Raw genomic sequence first — 17,784 nt, 5'->3', positions numbered from 1 at the left:
ATAATTTCAGCTCTATGATAATCTTGCTCTTTATAATTTGCATGAGTCAGAGGAGATGCAGGAGCAGAAAAAGAATCTTTCCTCAACCGTTCATATCAAGTCTCCCACTCCCAATCTTGCAACAGCTGACTGTGTCCAAGTAAAATTTTTTAGCATTGTTTAAGAAACTGAAATGTGTCTGATAATATTACTAAATTACAGAAAACTAATATTTTTACATAGACAAGGACTGCTATCATGTCTCCCTTTGTCTTATCCGCTCTTTAGATAACTGTTGCTCCTTTTTCCTCTGAGGACACATCTAGACATCCTGGTTATCCTCTCCCAGTCTCCTTTTAGCTCTGCAGTTAGTTAACATCTTTTCTGAAGTGTGATGGCAAAGCTCAACCTCCAGAGCTCTCTGAAATCCTGCCAAAGTCACTGATTAAAATATTTAAGGACTTTCAGGAGAGAACCAGGGGTTTTAAATGTATGACAAGGAAGATAGATTAAATGTGGATATATTTAATGAATTCTTTAGTTAAGGGACAGCATTATAGGCAGGGATTTGGGGGAAGAGAGGGGGACTATCATTTTTGTAAAGCTGGTGGAAATTTCCTATTTATGCTGGCCTTCCTTCTGGTATTCTTTAATGAAATATTACTTTTTGTTGTTGTTGTTGATTGGTAGCTTCATAAATACATGTGAGAATTTCTGAAGAATATAATAACTAGAAACATCAGCAGCTGAAATCAGAATTTGTGGAGAATTTGTGATTAGTGGGCCATTTACAGTTGGGTGCATAAATATGTATGTAGAAAAATACCTTTAGAAATACAGATTCAAAAATTTTTTCTCATTATCTCTTTATTTCCTCCATCATCTACTTCTAGTGTTGCTCTCTGTGTGACAGATTCTGCAGTGCTGTCCTATAAGTCTTCTCCATCTGACATTGTTAGAAAAGGACCCCTGCCAATATCCAAGTCCATTTTACACAGTGGGTCAATAAAGAGGAGTTTTGTTCCTAAACATACAGAAATGTAGTGAAATGACTTCTTGTTATGCCCAGGTGGGTGCTCTAAGACTAAAAGCCTGGAGAAAGTGAGGCAGAATTTCCAGCGAGTTGGGTTTGCTCAGTGGGATGTGTCATTTAAATAAGGTAGCAAGCGATGAGTGAGTTCATCCCACTGCCTTCTCTTTCTTTCTTTAATGGAATTTAAAAAGTAGTAAAACCAGCATATTCTTTGTCTTTAAATTAATCAATCCTTTCTATTTCACCTGAATTCCCAATGAATGTTTAAGTCTTCATAGCAGAGACTGTAGCACAGAGCTAAGATATATCACTACTCTCTTGCAAAATGTTTAATTTAACTGTCTTGGTAAGATGAAATACTGAAGATTAATACAGCATTAAAAATGCATTGAAATGCGCATTTCCCAGTCAGTTAAATACAGGCAACTTGGAATTCTTAAGTGTGTGTAATTAATCTGTTAGACATATTTCCTCTGTAATTCTCAGGTTATATAATTTACTGGTAGGAATTTTATGTAAAAAAGTATTGCTTTAAAATTTAACACTAAGTGCTCCCCGTAGAAAAATGATAATGCAGTCTTGTAATGTAAACAATGTAGATTATGGTTTTGGAGGCTCTGATGAGTTATCTGTTTCTTCAGCCATATTTATAAAATTGATTGTGTAGCATCTGACACTGATTCACTTTCTTTAAAGTCTGTGGACAAAACTTTCCAAACGGGTGTAATGTTGTCTCAGGGAACTCTTTATTTCTGTTCACTAGAACCTGTCCACACAAAGTCATTGTTGTGACTACCTTTCTGTTGATTTAGTGAGTGGTTTTCTATGATTTCTTCAGAAAGGCAAAATGCTAAAAATGTTTTTGAAATGACTGAATTAAACTACATTGTTTTTAATAAACTACATTGTTTTTAAAAAAGTAAGAGAGACATATTTCTATTATCTGTGTTTAAAAAATAAAGGGTAAAGTGGCCCTTCATAAAGAAATGAAACTTAATACAACCTATCTAGATGTTTTGTATCTGACTACTGCAAAAACTGTAACCCAAACTGTTGACATTCTTGTTACTGATTTTATTCTATTCTTTTGCATTCCCATTAAGCTGTTCATATAGACAATTTGGTAAAATGTCTACATAGATGTACTGTAAATAGAACTGCAAAGCAGATGAATGACCTGTTTTTTAATCCTCATTATAGTTTAATTTGTTTTATTGGAGAAGGTTTCTGACCCTGGTTTTTTTTTTTTTTTCCCCTACATATTTAAAACCTTCTGGGATGGGAAACATAATTTCAAAATATATTTGGCTTTATTAATTTATCTTAATGTCAGGAAAAAATAACGTGTGTACCTTGAGCTGTTGGGTCAGTATAAAGCTATGTTCCTGGAAATGAAATACTGTAATTAGAATTCCTTGGAGGCAGTGTTTTCTTTTTAACTTGACATTACAAGAGAGGGACTTCAAAGAGTTCTGCTACTTCAGCTGATAGCAGAGCAACTCCCTGAGGCGGGCTCAGTTAGACAGCTCAGGGATGGTCATTCAGTGGTAGATAAGGGAGTCTCTGAAGTTAACGAATAATGCTGCCAGTTAAAAAAAAATGCTTTCCATTTTTATTCATTGATGAAAATTACAGCTTTGACATCTTAGTTAAAAGTTGAGTAGAAATAGGGAAATAGTGCTGGTACTGTAAGAACAATCAGAGATGATAATGTCATAGCACTGGCATGTAAGTTGGTTAAAATTAAGTGCTTTTCCCTCCAAGTGCTCACAGAAGAAAGAAACTTGGTAGGTCATCCCATCACAATGAACGTTTTCTTCCCAAAGGAGAGTAATTAAGTTCACATTTAAATTCCTTAAGCAGTGGTGAGTCTTTCACCTCACTGGAGCAGCTTTCCACAAGCTAATTGCACACAGTACTTGGTAGTTTCGCTCCTTCCACCCCCTACGCTTCTTTTTTATTCTCTGTGGTTTATTTCACTCTCTTGCTTTTACGTAAATCAGTCTATTTGGAAAATGCCCATATTCCAACATAGCACTTCTGAGCTGCCAGAAAGTAACCGTGTCGGCAAGAACAAGATGGCTGTCCTGCATACTCAGCCTGTAGGCCAATGGGCTGCTGGCACTCACTGGGTTTGGCACCAGCATTTGGGGCTCGGCCCACTGGAGATATCCAGTGTAGCAGGCTTTTTGGGGTGGCACATCCTGGGAGAAGAGATTATCTCGAGGTGCTTGTCTCCGGAGCGCTTGTGTTTACATGGGCAAAGTCTCATCAGAAGCACCTCACCTTTCCCTGCAAGGCTGTTTTTGCTTCTCCTGGCTCGGCGTCCTCCTGCCAGCTGGATGGGGGTGAGCCTCCTGCAGCTGCCAGCCGGGTGCCAGTCCACGAATAACGAGAGTGGAGCAAGAAGGAAGGCTTCTGTAATCCCATGTTTTTGGGGGCACCTCTTAATGCCTCAGGTAGCCAAGCCTGCGGTAGCTGGCCTTGGTGCACCTGGGGACCCAGGATCCACAGCCTGTATTTCAGTCAGCGCAAGCTCTGAGCTTCAGTTTGTAGTTCAAAGCTCAGTTAGCTCTCAGTGTAGATGATGCCATTAGACTTGTACAGGCCAGGAAGGCTGCCTTTTTTTACCCTGGTACCCACAAGACAGTCTTCATGATATTTCTAGTTTGTCTCAGTGGAGTGAAAATTCAGTGTGTTGGCATACTTCTGCATAAACCATTACTCAAAGTGTTTCAGTAACTTTTTTATTGCTCTTCTTAAATTCTCATCGTTTGTTGAGGATCTTTTGAGTTGCATGTGAGGTTCTCTGTGTAACACACCCAGCACTGCATATAAAGAGCTTATTAAATCTTTGTCATGTCACAGAAACTGTTTACATGCATTTATCAGAGATCTGGTTTAATTCTATTTTGTATGAACAAGAAGGAAAAAGCACACCTGCTAGTAGGTATTTAAAGTGATAAAAAAACCTTGATCTTTAGTGGTTGTGTAATTACTCTGACGTAGAACAGTAAGCAGAGATGGTATCTGAATGACACGATGATAAATCAGTCAAGTAAAATACAATTATTTACAGTATTTTTTTTTAAATAAGAGTGTTTTTTTTAATGCACTGGCATATTTTCTAGAGCATGGATTTTCTGTTACTATGATTAGAATAGTGCTGTCATATGAGAGAGGTAAATTCCTTTCCTCATTTAGAAGAAAGAATGCAGTCTAGGTGACTCCTTTCTTTCCTTATTTCTGACCCCCAAGAAAATGCATTGACTTCAAAATTCACAGAAATCAAATTATGTGCTACTTACTTTTGAAGTGTCTTTCATCTCAGTATAAATGTAGAGGTTTTAAGACCAGGAATGGACCTCCTGCATAACCCAGTCCTTAGAATTTCACTCTGTAATTTTGACATCCAACCTTCAAATTATGGTTGAGCTAGAACATATCTTTAAGACATCTAGTCTTGATTAAAAGATTTAAAATGAGGGAGAATCTACCACATTCTTTGACTGTTGAGTGTTTTCTATTTTTTTTCTGGATTTAATTTGTCCAATTACAACTTTCAGCAATTTAATTTTGTGTTTGTTTGCCAATGTAAAGTATGCTCCCCCCCCCCCCCCCCCCCCCCCCGAAATGTTCATCGTTTCGGATACCTAACGAAGCAGTACTGTTTTAGATTTGACAAGCTGTAGATGTAATCAGGTTGACGTTAAAAAAAAAAAAGAAGCCCAATACATAACAGTATTTTTTTTACTCTTAATAGTTTGTGTTGCAACATCAGTATATTTCCTTATGTTCTCCATGCATTATAAATAAATGAAAAAGAATCCCAATTTATGGATTCTGATATAGATGTGTTTACCAGAAATGCTGCAAGCATACAGTGTAAATTCATTTTCAGAGTTTTAAACAAATAGATTCATCTTAAAATACAATAAGACATACCAAAGAAACCCTCATGTTTAAAGGCTGTGATGTATGCCATTTCTTAACCTTATTTCTTCCTGAACTGTCATATGGTCTTGCAAATCTATTGTGACAATATCTTCCTACTGAGTTTCAGGTAAAGGGCAGGCAATAAAAATATAGAAAACACAGTCTAGTTCAACTGAGAGAATTTGATTCAATATATAACAACCCTGATGTATAGCATGACAGGAATCATGGAAGATACAATGCCCACGCAAAATTTCCTTAACAAATCACTGTAGTATCTAAAAATTATTATTTATTGAATAGTATGTTCATTCCACGTATCTTATGATTATTGATCCAATTTTTAAACTAATCTAGTTTGTCTTACTTTTTAAAATTTGGTCAAGGATTGCAAGACTTCTCAAGTCCATAGCAGGTATTTTAGAAAGGAAAAACATTTATTATTTCAATTAAGGTAAACTCACAATGAAATCTCATTAATGGCATTGCTCTGACAAATACGCCCACAGTATGACTTGGCAGCATGCAAGGGAGAAATACATCTCCCAGCACAAATTTCTTAAAATAATATTTTATTTTATTTTTAAAGAAAGCAGCAGTTTTTTCCAGCTTTGCTTCCTATTGTCATAGGAAAGAGGGTTATATTTTAAAGTATGAAATTAAAAAACGCTCAAAATTGTTTCAAAATCTCTATTTCTCCATTATCATTACTCTGGCTGTAGCATGATCTCTAAGAATTGCCATTTTAATGCTAATTCCAGAAGCAAATGGAGCCAGCTGACATGCAGTATCAAGAGAAGAAGGTCAGCCTAGCAGCTAGAAACACAGGAAACAGCAGGAGACTGCATTATTACTTATTACGTATATTACACTAGACCTTAGGGATTCCCATTAGGACCAGGACATTGTTGTGCTTGATACTGTACAAATGCAGTAAGAGCAGTCCATGGCCTGAAAGTCATCAAAACTAGTGCAAGCAAAATGTCAATGTAAATTTTCTTTTTTCTTTTTTTTCTTTTTTTCTTTTTTTCTTTTTGGCATATATTCAGAAAAATGCAAGAAGTCTTTTGCTGTCCCCTGTGCCTCTGGCAGTGATTCAGATCTTTTGCCTTGATGAGTGTCATTAGAGAAAGCATGGGGCAATCAATGGGTTATGCATTCCACCTAATGGTACACACATCTGTATACACTCATGTAAGCATATGTGCAGTAAAGAACTTCTCAAACTCTTACGTGATGCAGTCAGATGCACGCTCCATCAAATTAAATGAGTTCAAGTGAAAATTATTTTATATTGCACTGATTTTTTTATTCCACTCTTTACCCCCCTAATTATCATTAGCCACAATTGCTTTCATCTGGGGGTTCATCGTAATTTGGACCTGTCTGGCTTTCATAATGTTTAGGACCTAGAAGGATCAATAAACCATTGAGTCTCATTGGGACCATGCATGTCACATCTGTTAAATTTCACCCAGTTATCTGCATGCTAAGACCGGCAACTTTGTATAAACAGCATTATTTTTTAGAACAGCTGAAGACAGTGGAGACTAGAACGTTACCAATTTCTGAGGTCTGTGCAAAATGATGAATTTGCTAAGATGATCTCAGCAGGTGTGTCATAATGTATGCTGAAAATGTGTATGATTTGTTTCCTCCCTACTTTCCTGTCAGTAATACCTACAGCGTGCATCCCATTTGATTACACTTGGGGTGATCAACGTGATTCTTTGTGGGCAAGCAATACACGTGTGCTGGTATCTAAGAAAAATAATTCTTCAGTGGGCTGTGACCAATGTGTAAAATTGGGAAGTAATGAGGAATTTACCTTTTATTCTTGCTTTTCCTCTCCCAGAAATGAAAAAAAAAAAGAATAACAAAAGGTGAAAACTGAAAGCAGTCAGACTAGAATTCATAGTATCACTTTTATGTAGTGAGCTACTCCTCCTGTGAATCAAGTACATAACAGGATTCCTCCAAGTACAGTACAGATTCCTTCTGGAAACTATGCTAAGGCACATAGAAAATAAGGAGGTGGTTGATGACAGCCACTATGGCTTCACTGTGCCATGAGACGGTGCCGGACACATCTGGTGGCCATCTGTGGCTGGGTTGCACTGTTGGTGGATAAAGAAAGACCAATAGATGTGGCATATCTGGACTTGTACAAAGCACTTGATGCCGTCACACACAATATTCTTGTCTCTCTTGGAGAGACATGGATGTGATGGATGGACTGCTTGGTGGGTGAGGAATTGACTAGGTGGTTGCACTCAAGGAATTGAGGTCAATGGCTCAGTGCCCAAGAGGAGATCAGTGACGAGTGGTGTTCCTCAGGGGGGTCAGTATTGGGACCTGCCCTGTTTAACATCTTCGTTGGTGTCATGGACGATGGGATCGAGTGCACCCTCAGCAAGCAGGTGACATCTTAGCTTGTTTCAACTAGGGATCTTCTTCCTTATGGTCCTACATCTGTCTTGAACTTTGGGATCCCAAACTGATAGGTTGCATTCTACCACTGATGTAGCCAGTTCTCCACTTGCGCATGATGCTTCTCGTTGTATATAAACAGTGATTATTGTATGGCCTTTTTTCCCTTTTCTTTCTTTTTTTGCCACAGTATTACACTAGAAACACATTAAGGCAATATCTGCAAGTATCACTATGCAGCACGTTTTTTTGTTTGTTTGTATGTTTGTTTGTTTGTTTGTTTTGAGGTTGTTCTGGAAGCAGCGTTGCTATTTACTGGCTTAGAAGTTGGTTAAAGCCTGTGCTTCTGCTGAGGGGAATGGGCTGTTGTTACCTGGGCCACAGCCACATGTTCCCATTCCTTCCCCTATATTGGCACTTGATTCACCATGCTGTAGCTTGGGTACAAGTTTGCTCATCGGACTAAATCCAGCATGGGGAAAAAAAAAAAAAAAGTCTCAATTTGAATCAGCGAGCTGGTCCAAGTCCGCATGGAGAGCCCTACAGCTGCGTTCTGGCCAGAAGCAGAGGAATTTGCAGCCCTTTTTCAGTGGTAGCATGCTGTCGGATTAGTTTCACTTGCTTGTGACCGCATTGTCTCTCAGTGCAGTGCTGTGCCAAGGTTAGTCTGGCTCTGGCGAGGTGCCACAGTGCTGCAGCTCTACTTCTGCCTGTTCTGATAGTAGCTCCTCTGGGGGCTGGCTACCTGAATCGTTGTAGCTGAGCTGTATGATGACCTTCCAAACTTCTTATTTTATTCTTTTATTACCGTAAACTGTATTTTAATCTCCAAAGTTGTTAATTTGGGTTTGTCAGTTCAATATATATTTTGTTGATTTCCAGTTGTTTAATGTAGTAGCTGATTCTGTAGCAGTAGCCAAGCTGTTCGGATTATTTACATACTTACTAATCTTTCTGTCATCTGCATGCTTGCAAGGGACTTTATGTTTAGATCATTATTTCAAACCCCCTCCTCCCCTCTTCAAAAAACAAAACCCACAAAAAAGCTGGAAATAGCAGTGGTCTCAGAAGAGATCCCTGGGGACTTTCAAGCAGTTCTGCTCATTCTTTGTGAGCTAAAAAGTCATATAAGAGAAAACATATAATGTAGGTATTTAATAGAAATACGTTCTGCTGTTAGATTGGAAATAAAATCGAGACTATCAACACAACACAGACTACTAAAACCATCACAAAAATCCAACAGGATTGTTTGCTAGTTCTAATGGCTGACATTACTGATATTTGTAGATCCTAACTGTTTGTTGTTAGAACAATGAATTTACTTGTTTATAGTTTCCAAGGTTTGAGTATTTGAGGTTTTATTGTGTAGTAGTATTTCCTTGGCTTGCTTGGCCCCCCACTCCCTTTTTTAATTTATTTTTTTTACTCCTCTCATAATATGCATTGTTTTTAGATAAAAGGGTAGATAGAAGATTAGAGATTATGCTAGAAAATGTAAAAAAAAATAAAAATAAAAATAAATCTCTGTGCACTAGCAAATGTCTAGAAAGAGAAAAATCACTACATTGTGTCTCAGTGGTTCCATCTTTTTTCTTGAGTCTCATTCTTCAGAAAATTGAGTCTTCTATTAAATATATTGTCTTCCACATTTTTTCCTAATTACAATTGTATATCATAATTAAAACTCAGCATCTGTAAATATGAGTCAGTTATTAAAAAAAAAAGTCATTTCCACTGTTGGTGTAAACAGAGTAGTTTTGACAAGTATACTAGCACATGCTGCTTATTAAGGATAATTTTAAATTGAGTGCAATTTTACTCTCAGCCACAGAAGAATATGAGTGTGATCTTGAGCTGTACAGCATCGAGCAAAGCTGAAGTTGTTTCATATGTCAATATTTTGGACATAAAAGCTGAAAGAAACAGGTCTTCAAAAAAAATTATAATTGAGAAGTTCTGTTGCTTCTATGTCAGGTGATGTAGTTAACAGAAAATTTAATTTAGCTCCAGCAAATTATTTAATATATTCCAGCTGACTTACTTTATCAGTGTAAACAGAAAATATGTTCCAGTTTTGTCTGTTTCCTGCAAAATAATCTTACCGGTTTAAAGCCAAGTCAAAACACATGAGATGACCTTTTTGACATGCACTATTTTTTATAGAATAGCTCTGGGGTTTCTAGTACCAGAAACGTGAGTAAAAGATACTGAGAGAAAGTTTTTGTTTGCTTGCAAAATCTAAGTAAAAGAGAGGAAATAAAATGAGATATTTTATGTAGAGAAAGTCTTGTATTTTAGAAAGAAATTAATGGTCAGCATATCTAGGAAATATGATTTTGCACACTCGAAAATGAAGTACTTAGATGCTTATTGTATTACATATTTTGGGCTATATTCTTAGCCCAAGCAAATAGAGGCAGCTGCATTGATTTCAGTTAAGCTTTGCATATGTTTACAGGGTGACATTTTAGCTTTTTTCATCAAGCCAGATAGAAAATCATTGACTGTGCATACCTGGTAGGCTAGACCATGTACATTTTAAAGTCACCTAATGATACACAGATTACAGTGCCACAAAAGTGACACTGTATTATATGTACTGTATTATATGTACATTTGATGCCAGGTAAGAAGAAGAGACAGAATGGGATCTGTTAAACCAATCTGCCTTGAATCTGGTAACAGCTGAATATGCTAAAAACTCTGGATGTAATCGTTGTCACTTTTGTAGTATTAACAGAACATGGAATCCCCCCCCCCCCCAATCTGTTCAATCTTAATTTAAATACATTGGTTAATTCTGTCCTTAGCAGACTAGCAGATCATTTTTATAATCATCAGTTTTACATCTACTTTATTTCCAGATTAGGACAGTAGGAAGTACCACTTTACAGTAAAATTAATTAAAGCAGCACAGTGATTACTGTCCAGGATTGATTCACTATGAAGCGCTGAAGTCCTCTTCCATGGTCCCCAAAGCAGAAGAAGAGTTAGAAGGCTCGTATGATTCTTGGTTGTCCTGATTTCTGTACTTGTTGACAACTTGTATGACTATGGACTTGTCTTCTCATCTGTGCTTCAGTACTCTGTAGAAAGCATTCAAAATAATTGTCCTAGTATTATTTTGAATCCCTCAAGTACATAACGGGCAAGATCATAACAATACAGTTGCTTCATTGCACATCATGAGTTATGCATCCCCTAGATATAAATTGTGAAAATTTCATTTAGCTGTAATTCTGTGCTCAGGCATCAGTCTTCTGGGAAACCTTTTCTCTAAGGACTGAGTAACTCCCCTGTAACGGTATTTCTCTTCCTTTTGTTCACCTTGAGGTGAATTCAGTTGCATACCATTATTAAGAGCTTTATTGGAGCTATTACTGGAGCTTTAATTTCTACTAGGGAGTTGGAAACACAAGAACATCCGAACAGAAGGTGTTTGGTCTTTCCAAAATTTACCTTCTCCTTTAACAGAAAACGGAGAATCATGATATATTGCACTACAACCTCCTTTTGAGTTTTGTACAAGTTCTGTACCTGTTAATAACTGTCTTCAAGGTTAAAGATGTTAGCTTTTCAAAAGTTTCTTTTTTCTTCCTTCTTATGATCAGACCTTGGGACAATAGTCTAGCTGTGGTATCTCACTTTAATTGCCCTAATTCTTTGCCTTGTTAGAGTCATCTTTCTTATGTGGAGCTGACCTCAGGAGTACTTTTCAATCTGAGGCAGCATCTACGCAGTATCACATTTATATTGTTTTTCTTTTTAAACCTGTGAAATGTGAGTGAAAATGTTTTAGAAAACTTTTCTTCAATGCCAGTCTTTCTTGATATGAAGTTCAACACTCAGAAATTGTTCAGTTTTTATTTGGGGGCTCCATTCTGTTATTAAATTAACATGCAGTGTTCTAACAACTATCTTATAACATTAACCTCTTGTTACTGCCAGCTCAGAGAGGAAAGTGAAACCAAAAATTGTTGCTGTCCTAAAACTGCAAGTATACAACAGGCAAGTAAATATCATTGCTTATGTGTTAGGAGCAAATACCTGATTTCAAAACTCGATGCTAAAGCAACTGATTACCATCATCAGGGAGGAAATTTCAGCCACTGAAAATCCAGTGTATATTAATCCAGTGATTAAGAGGTGTAAGTTGTGTATGCCATTAGGAATCTTGGTACGCAGTTCTCCATGATGAGTTATCTTAAAATGTTTTCAGCTGTGTTGTATTTTGCTTAACTTCTGCTTGGGATAGGATGAACGTGTCTGAATATTTTTGTTATCTAATCTGCTGCAATTTAAAAACCTCTTTTTAGCATTTCCTTACTTCTATCCCTTGAAAGAATCCTTTGATTTGAACAGATTTCCAGGTCACTTTGTTGGATAAAACCCAAAAGAGTTTAAGTAGTTTCTGATCAGTGTGCAGTCCAACCCATTTAAGAGACGAGCAGTGGTTTTATTTGCTAGTGCCTTTGTGAGGTACTTTTCTTTTCAAAGCTGAAGAGCCATATTTTTCATTATTTTCCCAATCTGTCACTGACTTACATCTTCCATTGGTATTGACACTGTTGAAGCAAATCTGTGTCCGCTATCTCCATCCTTAAGAGAAGTGGTATTGCAGAAGAGAGGATGTGTGAGCTAAGCCCCCATATGTAAGGAAATAGCTGTATTACCCCTAGGTAAACCTTCCTTTCCATATCATTTCTGCCGTTGCTGTTACTGTAAATTGTCCTTGTTTTGGAAAAGTTTGCCTTTTAGGGATTAATCAAAGCATAATACTTGGGACCAGTTTACATACAGATAGTCATACACAAATACACGTAACATTTTAAATGCCTGTATATCTTTCAGCATAACCTCTATGTTTATAAACACATCTGAATCAGAACTGCTGTTCATTTCAGTAACCAATTTTGAGCTTAATGTATATATTTTAAAACCAAACATCTGGTTCTTTTGGAACAGAGTCCTGAAATGTACTACACAATTTGATGGAAGAGACAATCTTTTTTTTTTTTTTTTGTTATCCCAAGATCCATTTCTTATGCTATTTTCAATTTGTAGCATAGGCTGTCTACAGAATATATGTTCCTTCGTAATATATTTCCCACCTGCTGTGGGAGGTAAATCTAATAAACCTATAATTTATGTTATTGATTGAACAGAACCTGCAGCTGGCAGCAGGTCTCCGTAGATGTAAATGTGAAGTCCACACAAGTGGGCTTCAGGTGTCCACACATGTTTTTATTTATTCAGATCTCAGTAGGAAGGAGGGCCAAAGTCTGTTATGTGAGCACAGAATTCAGAATGCTTAACCCCGGTTTCTCATGATCTCTCAGCTTATGTGGCACAGTAGGGTTATTATATGTACTGTTGCTCAATAACAAAAGAACGATGATCAAGGCTTTTCAGAAGATTATTCTCCTTAACACCAGCTGGACCACAGATCCAGAGGCCTGGGTACAAAGGGAGGAGGTCTGTGATTGTCTTGTGGATTTTATTTTTCTTAGGTCTCTGAGACACTGCTTACTACTAAGTTCAGTTTACATGTGTAGTTAGTTATTGGTGGTATATGGAACTCCTTTTGAGTATTGCATTCCTTTTGGACAAAGAAACACAGCTAATCAACGATGGTTGTTCAGCAGAATTTAGGACATTCTTAGATAAGTTAAGCAGACAATGTATAAGACTTCCCATTTAGTCTATATCAAGCTATATCAAAGACTACGGATTTGCTTTTGTGCAGAATGTGAAGAGTGTTTCTTCTAATAATATTCCATACTTTACTTTTATAAGGATTCATGTATCTGTGAATCATTTTGCCACATTGATGTTTTAGCTTGCATTGTGTTGTCCACAGGACAAACCTTTCAAAAACTACAGCTACTGAAGAAAGAAGATCCACTTAGTAATGACAGCTTTCTCCTCAATGCATCAGTCAATTCTATCCCCTTATTCATACAGTCTGCCACATCTTGTGTTTTTGAGGTCTCCAGGATGGAAAGTATTAGGATCGTGTCACTTTCATCATACTAATTTGAACCCTGCTGCTGTGAATCTTCATCTCTTCAATTGTCAGAAGTCTGAAGTGGACTTGTGGTCATAGATGGTTTGAACCAACTAAACAGTGGTTGTTTAATTTGGAAAGGAAAAAGACAGTTATTCACATCAGTTGTTTAAAAATCACCTATGTCCCCTCTTTGCAAGTACTATGGATTACCTTTGCACTAACTGTAATTCTAATGGCTCATGTACATTAGTACAAAGTACTAATAATGCTAAGTACTATAGTACAAAGTATGTACTAGTACTTTAGTACTTTGTACTGTACATAGTACAAAGGCACCAGAGTCTTTTAGAAGTTCCCAAGTATTTGATTATTACAGCTTATAAAAATGTTCTTCCTTAGTATCCATTACTTTTTTTTTTTTCTTTTTCCTTATGTGTGTGTGTTCTGTGTTTTTCAGTTCAGTCTTGTCAAGCCTTGCTGTTTCTTGTGAGAATAGGTACTTAATGTGAAATCATAGGTATAACATGACCTGGAAAAGAAATAGTTCTAACAAAGGGTTGAATCTTCAGTATTAAAGACACTGAAGTCCAAAGTAGCCTGATTAAAGACAGAAGTATTGAGTTTTTGCCATTAGACTAGAAAGGCTGGATTGTTACTAAAAGCCATGGAGTGGGGGACTCTGGAATTTGTGGTGAAAGGAAACTGAAAAGAAACAGAACATTTGGATTCATGTTTCATGAAATAATGTGTGTGACAGAATAGGAAGGCAGTCTGAGGGAAAATTGACATAATTTTTTCCTACAACTGGAAAGGCCAGATAAATATGTCAGTGTTAACAAGTGAACTATTGTGTACTTAGAGAAAAAGATTCAGAACAATTTGTAAATACTAATTTGTACAGGAACATTTTATAATGCACATATACACACTTTTTTTTTTAGAATCTTTGAGACCATAATAATTAGAAATCTTTCTTTGCCATTCTTTAGTTTTATACAAGCAGTTCTTTATTCAACTTCATTTACCCTAATTATGAAGCTATAAAATTAAAGATTTCCCACTGTATTTTTTTACAGCCACAGGAGAGAAAAATAGTATGGTATTAAGTTTTACAGATAGAACAATGCATTTAAGAAAGAAAAAAGAGATAAGATTCTGAAAGTGATAACTAAACGGACAAAAACCCAAACCCAAAAAAAGACAAAATTATAAAGTAACTTTTTTTTCCCCCAACAAAAGAACAAACCACATTCTTTAATGATGATGTTTGCAGAGTTACAAGAGCCTGTAAGTTAGAAAAGTAAGCAAGAACAAAATCATGCTTTACTAATTGGAATAAGCTCCCAGGTAAATCAGGTCACTGCAATATAACGTTATTGTGGAAAAAAAATGGGCATAAGATAGCCCAAATTATTAAAAACAGCATTCAAAAGAGGTAATTCAGCTTTAGGAGAAAGACAAAAAATTGGGACATGGTAACCCAACAGGTGGCCTGATCCTGCAAGTTATTTATGGATAGTGGCTAGATCCCGGAACCCAAGTATCAGCAGTAGGAGCATCAGGATCTTGAACTCTATATTTTAGCAATAAAATTGCAAATTAGTCTTTTTTTCAGCCATTTACAGTCTCAAAATGAGAGAAAAGTAAACACTTTTTTTGAAATACTTCAGTTTGTGGCCTTTATTAACTGTGTATCAGACAACTCAAGTGTGGTGCTGACTTTAGGCACATTAACATCAGTGGGATTTCTCACATGCTGAAGTTGCATGCTTTTTAGATGCCTAGAAATTGGATTTGATTAAGAAGAGGAAAAATTGAAAAGAGAATATGTTTGTATGTTTGACTTGTGTAGTTATTCTGTAATGTAATCCTTTCACCCAGATGATGCTTAAGTCTTTTGACATTTCTGTAGACCATAGGATGTTATTTTCTTCTTTTTAGCTGTTATTTTGATTTCTGGTTAAAGCAAATGTCAGTATTCAGATAAAAGGTGAACTATAGAGTTGAGTAATTGCTTAAAAATAAAGATGTGCATGTTGGTAGGCATGTGTCAGAGCAAGGCTTCTTGTTTGCTTGTTTACCCTGATAGGCAATAGTGACTGCTAGGACAGAAGAGAGCCTGGTTATCTTCCCTGAAGTTAGATCTTGCAAAGCTTCTTATTCAAAAACTCTGTCTTCTCGGGCTTACGCTTCTGTTTGCTCCAAGAAATCCTATGGATAAGCACTGTAAATATTTAGTCCATTGGCCATGCAGGTGGTGTGGTCCATCAATACAGCTTGCACGATGTAATGTTATTTATATAATTGGTTTTATATTGTTAGCCTTGGTGGCTGTATAGCACAAGTGGCTGCTTGCCCATATGCTCACTTTGTTTTCAGATCTGAAGTTCAGTGCTGTATGACTTTCTTATTACTTATTACAGTAGAGTTGAGATCTTAGAGCAGTGAAGTGTTGAGACCTGAATGTTGCTGCAAAGAAAGAGTGACAAGAGAAACAAGAAAGAAGCACAAAAAGCTGGAGTAGCAGAAGGGGTATATTGCAGAAGTTTCTGAATTGTATCATTTGTCAAGTAAATTCCATTGGTCAAATAATTTGCAACCTCAGTCTGAGTGTGTGACAGAGGCAGCGCTTTTTTTTTTGTGCTCTTGATGAGCTGTTACTGAATTTTTGTATACAAAAATCCCTGTCCTGCACGTCCTTGTCCTTTTGTACAGAGGGTAGTATGCCTTTTCTCAAGAATGGAGCAGCAAGGTATATATAATTTTTAATGAACTTTAAGAGCCCTTTGTAGTATATTAACAGATGTTTAATGGCTGCTGTGTTCTTATAAACAGGATTTTTTTCTTGTTGTTCTTGTGCTTTAGTCCATAAACTGTTGATATTTCCAGCCTTGCAGCTGAATTAACGCTCAAGAGGACATGTGTTTGCAGTATCTAAAGAGAGACGTACCACCAAATTACATCCATGACCTTCCTTTTAAAAGTATGTTAAAGTTACCAGTAATGTTTCCTCAACAACCTGGAAGAAGTTTATGTTAGGCACTGGGTTAACATATGCTAAATCACATTAATATGATTACTTCTACCTGTGTTTCCAAAACAACTGAAAATACATAATTGACAATGTGATCACTAACAACATACAGGCTTGTTTTTTCCTCAGGTGATGATTGAAGATTTCATCACAGAAAGGAATCAAAATTATAAGTCACTTGAATTATAGATGAATCGTGTACATGGTGAATGGCTGTTCAAGAGCTAGAAAAGTTAGCATTAAAAATGTCCAAAAACCTTGAGGAATTTTGTCTGTTCCTTTCTTTTCTTCTTTCTTATTCTAAGGCTTAAGAGAACAAAATACAAACTTCTTTCAGACAAGAAGGTCAAGAGAAAATGGTTCTTGGGTTGTCGTTAACCGTAGTGCTCCCATTGATTCTGCTCGCTAGACTGCATGACTCATGGAATCATCTTGGGGCTGTCTTTTCAGCTGAAATAGTCTCAGAGTTCAGGATTCAAACTGAGAAACTTTTTTTTTTTTTTTTTAATCAAGTGTTTTCCTCAGAGAAGTGTCGTTAAACTGAAGGGTACGCTCAGTGTAATCGGGTATTGTTGTTTGAAAAGCACTCTCTCACCAAATCAAGGATTTACATGGTGGTATGTCATGGCAAGAATATAGATAAAAGGAAAGCCTCACTGCTTTTCAAAGCATTCATATCCTTGTGTTCACTGAAGTTTCAGATAAATGTTCTTTCATTAAATGCAACCTACCTAAATCACACGTTTCTAGATTAAATCCAAGATACTCCAATTACATTAAGTTAAACTATAGATTAAAATGAACCTCTAACCTATCTGTGTAGCTTCAATCTTTATGTTGAGTTTATAATTTTTTTTGAAAATTAGTCATTGAATTTCATGAGCAGATTCTGGCTCCATGTAATATGAGTTGTTGTTGGTGTGTTGGTTGGTTTTTTTTTGTTTTGTTTTGGTTTTTTTTATAATTAAATATATTGGCAAGGTGCACAATGCTTTTCTCAAAGACAAATACAGTGGGGAGTTTTTCTTTACTCTCTTGGGAGCTGAAAGAACAGTGGTGGAAAAGGTTTTGTTGTAATATACTGACCTATAAATAAATTGTTTTCTAGAGAGCACCATGTCAAGTTTTAATAAGCTATTTTTTTGTCCGTGAGTTCCTTTCAGTTTTCCATCTCAATTTGACACATGTTCTTTTGGGGATAAGAAGTGCAGTAAGAGGAGAGAACTACTCTTGCCCTCAGTGATGAATTTTTATTTTAATTCAACATTTAATATTTCCTATATAGCTCTCCTGATATATTTTAATTTTATACTTTTGAAGGAGTTGTGTATTAAGTCAGCATGTGCAATATTTTCACTT

The 17,784-nt window shown here is 36.4% G+C and overlaps 1 protein-coding gene and 1 long non-coding RNA gene across 5 annotated transcripts in view; both read left to right on the top strand.

Moving 5' to 3' along the window:
* ROBO1 (roundabout guidance receptor 1) overlaps positions 1-17,784 on the top strand; it is a 697,351-nt gene that overhangs the window by 512,220 nt on the left and 167,347 nt on the right. The window lies entirely within an intron of this gene.
* LOC310892625 overlaps positions 1-17,784 on the top strand; it is a 48,813-nt gene extending 31,029 nt beyond the window's left edge. The window contains exon 2 of the long non-coding RNA XR_014578259.1: positions 1-17,784. This exon is cut by the window's left edge and continues 28,215 nt beyond it. This is a non-coding gene — a long non-coding RNA (uncharacterized lncRNA).

This window comes from Anser anser, assembly GCF_964211835.1.
Source record: "Anser anser genome assembly, chromosome: 1".
Taxonomy (NCBI): domain Eukaryota; kingdom Metazoa; phylum Chordata; class Aves; order Anseriformes; family Anatidae; genus Anser; species Anser anser.
Note: the sequence above shows the minus strand (reverse complement) of the source record. Positions and strands in the feature narration are given on the sequence as shown.